Here is a 4,167-nt window from a genome sequence, read left to right on the forward strand (position 1 = left end):
CACCATTTTATCCTACTTGATATGATGTTTACTTTTTAAAATAAATGAAGTCAGATGACAGGGTTAGACGTGGCTCTTTGGGAAATAAATGTTGCCAAGATACAGTAATTAGCCTGAAACCGCACATGGGATGAATGTCTATTAGATCTATGAGATTACATATTGGATTTAAGGAACAGTTTGAGGCTTATTGGAGCAGATGAGCTGTCATTCCCACCTCCTGACACCAGTGTAAATTTGCTTCTAAGTCAGGCGGTATTTTTCATAGTCCACATCTTAAGGCGAGAGAGTTTGGTAAAAATTCCAGTGTAAATATGAATTATTATATCCCATTAATGAAAGTCAACATTTAATCAGTCCACGTAACACATTGCCTTAATGAGGGAGGTCTGTGCAGGCTTAGTCTGTTCAGCTTTTGATTAGAAATACTGGCCCACAAATTTGGGTTTCCAGCCTCTCACCCAACACAACACATATTATCACAATCACAGAAACCATGAGTCAGGCCATAATCTCCTTATGAGCTAAATGAAAAATATATAGATGTGAATTCAGTTAGCTAAGGCCTGTTGCCAGACTACATATTGTACATTTTCTAAGTTGTTCAACAAATTGTATTTTAATTGATTTCTCTATTGGGGGCGTAAACATGTCTTTTTTATTACAGGACAGGGGCAGATGGAAACAAGTGGAGACACTTTTGTTTTAAATCGAGCAGATTCATTAACACTCAAAGTATAACTGTCAGTTATGGACCTAAGTTTTGTTCTTTTTCTGTTGGTACCTTCCAGTTCCTGTTTTGCCTTTATTTGGTTCTCTTCCTGATCCCATTAGTTCTCATTATTATTCAATCACTGGCTGGTGTCAAACCTGTCTGCCCCTTGTTATCTGCCCTATTTATAGTCTCCTAACTGTTCAGTTTGCTGTTGGTTATTGTTAGGTGTTACAATCACAATCATCGGATTACTAATCACCACCACCTGCAGCCACTTCCCTTCACCACATAAAAGACAGTTGACTACATTCAGTCACTGGCTGGTGTCAAGGTTGCTCACCTACCTATACCGATCTGCTTTTTGGACTTACCTGTCTGGATTACCTCTCAGGTTACTGTCTTCCATTTCTATGACTGGACTAGTGTGCTCAATCTAATCTGCCCAGCTAAGGAAGGTAAGAGACTGTTATGCCAAATTTTGCTTCTCTAAAGACTCCCTATGTTTATGCTGGATGTCTGGATGATTTAAGGATTGTGAAATACAGAGCATGTTTCACTTACCCTCCTTGTTCGTCTCCTTCCAGTTGTGACAGAAGACCAGCCCATCAACACGAAACAATATGGAAACCCGGGATCCAGTCGCCTCAAATGATGACTCGTAAATAACACAATCTGAATCTCAGCGAATACTTGTCTCAGAGACATGTGAAATATATGTATAGAAAGCTTGAAATGTCTACTTTTAAATGAAATAAGTCAAGTCCAAAACAAATATTTTGTGTGATAAAGTAATCCGTATGAAACCAACGCGACCTCCAGTTTTCCTGTCTCAACTCATTATCTCTAATGCAGTCACGCCTAGAGCCAATTGCGCTTTTCATCCCGGCTACTTTTTGTTTCTGGAAGAAGACACACTGAGCGGAATAACCCAGAATTTACCTCACAACACGATGCATCTCACAGCTAGATCCAGTACAGAATATCATTCTGATGAGTAGCCTGAGATTACTTGCATCTGTAATTGTGATATTGTGACATAACTTGTACAAATTTTATTAGTTAGACTTTTCCCAAACTATAATTCCTATGTTATTAACTATATGCATGAAATCAAGTGAAACATTTTGAAATATGTGTCATTTCATTGTCTAAATATCTCACAATGCTACGATGTTTGTTTAATGTTTTATAACACATAAAACCACAAGATATACAAGTAGAATTAACACTATGAATGCTATTAGAGTCTAGGAATGTTTGGCACAAAGGTGTTACTGTTCAAGTCTCAGTGTTCAGATCAGTATATTCAATCATGTGTCCTTGACCTTCACTGTGTATATTTTAGTATACTGTATTGTAAATAAAATACAAATAATAATCCTGAGTTAACCCCAGGGAGGACTCCTGTTTCCCGGTTAAACCCAGGGAGGGCTCCTGTTCCCGCGTTAAGCCCAATGAGGGCTCCTGTCCCCCCATTAAGCCCAGGGAGGGCTCCAGATCCCCCATTAAACCCAGGGAGGGCTCCAGATCCCCCGTTTAGGCCGTAGAGGCCGATGCGGGGTTCGGGCCACGGCCTCGGAGGCTGCTCCACCATGGCCTTCTGAGTCGCCTGATCCGCCATGGCCTCCCGAGTCTTCTGATCCGCCATGGCTTGGGGATTAGATCAAGATGTCATCAATGTAATGCCGCTCACGTATTATTTTAGCCCAGATTGTGCTGAATACAGTGTTATCAGACTTTAGCCATTAATATGTTTTTAAGTTACTGAGAAAAACAAAAAACAAAAACTAAATGTTAGGGCATGTCAAAACTTCTCCAGGACCCCAAAACACCCTCAGACCCCAGAGGGTTAACCCTCTTCTCCCTTGTTCTGCAGAACCAGAAGTACCCTCCTCCTCCCATGATCGACACCAACAAAACCATCTTCAGAGACAAAGAGATCTTAGACTCCCAGTGGCGGGGCTGCCATCTCCAGTACCTGTTAGATTGGGAGGGGTACAGCCCGAGATAAAATCATGGGTGCATGGAGACGACTTCGTGGATCCTTCACTTCTCAACGACTTTTATATGCTCCACCTGGACCGGCCTGCTCCCAGAGGCAACAGTTGTCCTCGCCATCAGTCACGGACATCAGGAGACGCCCGTGGGACAGGGAGTACTGTCATGGATCCACCAACCACGCCACACACATACTGTACACCCGATAACAATCACCTGATTACTAATCGCCACCAACTGCAATCACTTCTCTTCACCACATAAAATACTTACCTGTCTGGATTACCCCTCGGATTACCTTCTTCCATTTGGGTGTTTCTATGACTGAACTAGTGTGCTCCATCCAGTCTGCCCAGCTAAGGAAAGTAAAAGACTGTTATGCCAGTTTTTGCATCACTCATGACTGCCTATGTTAATGCTTATCACTGGATGCCTGCATGATTTAAGGATTGTGTAAATAAATATCATGTTTCACTTACCTTCCTTGTTCCTCTCATTCTAGTTGTAACACTAGAAAATATTAACAAGTTAACTTCTTTTATTTTTTTTTTGTATCACCTTGAATAGTACAAAATGTATCGTAGTGCACCTGCTGAAAATGACTTGGACAGTCTGTTTTTTTTTTCACTAGCAGAAGAGCTTGCAATGTCATTGCGCTCTTCTGCAATGAAAGGCTCTTTCTGTCATCTGCACTGATAGAGGTGAGATTGAAGGTGGGGAGGTTTGTGTCCTGGGTCTCTTTGTTCAGATGGAATGCCCCAACCTACCATTTTATCCATTACATGAGCAGAACATGTGCTGTTCTGTAATAAGTGGTAGAGCAGCTAAAACTGAAGCAAACCAGAGACGGGCATTGGTGTGATGATTCAATGGTCAGTGTGACTTGATTTAAAGTTCTCCAGCTACATGTGGTGAGGCTCATGAGTCTAATGGCCCATAATTGCCATGCTAGGCTTTATTTTTTATCAGAGCACAAGTTCAGTTTCGCTCAAACTATGTGTTCTATAAAGAAAATTATTCTTTGGCTGTAGCTTTTGTATTAACATTAAAATAGTCTACAGACAGTGGCTGCTTAAGGCAGGCACATTTTCTGTTCTGTTCTGTTTTGATAATGGTCTTATAAGAGACCTGGTATAAAATGGTCAAAATGGTGAAGTATGAAATGGTGAAAAAAAAAGAATAGAAAAATAAATAAAAAATAAACCAGTTTTTATCTCAAAGTCTTGCAAAATGTCACCTGCGTGATTCTGATATTTCATCTGCACAGTCACTGTAACAAATAAAATTTAAAAATTCAAACTTAATTAATTAATCAATCAATCACTTTAATGGGATAGTTCACCCGAAAATGAACATTATCCCATGATTTACTCACCCTCAAGCCATCCTAGGTGTATATGACTTTCTTCTTTCACACAAATACAAGCAGAGTTATATTTAAGAAAGTCCTGGCT

General features: G+C 40.3%; 1 long non-coding RNA gene across 1 annotated transcript; it reads left to right on the forward strand.

Annotated features, from left to right (window-relative positions):
• Window positions 1–924: 924 nt before the first annotated feature.
• Window positions 925–3,143, forward strand: LOC122149075. Its single transcript, XR_006162832.1, has 3 exons — window positions 925–1,170; window positions 1,300–1,373; window positions 2,592–3,143. It is a non-coding gene; the product is annotated as an uncharacterized LOC122149075 (long non-coding RNA).
• The last annotated feature ends 1,024 nt before the right edge of the window (window positions 3,144–4,167 follow it).

The sequence above is a fragment of the Cyprinus carpio genome, chromosome A20 (genome assembly GCF_018340385.1).
Source record: "Cyprinus carpio isolate SPL01 chromosome A20, ASM1834038v1, whole genome shotgun sequence".
NCBI classification, from domain to species: Eukaryota; Metazoa; Chordata; class Actinopteri; order Cypriniformes; family Cyprinidae; genus Cyprinus; species Cyprinus carpio.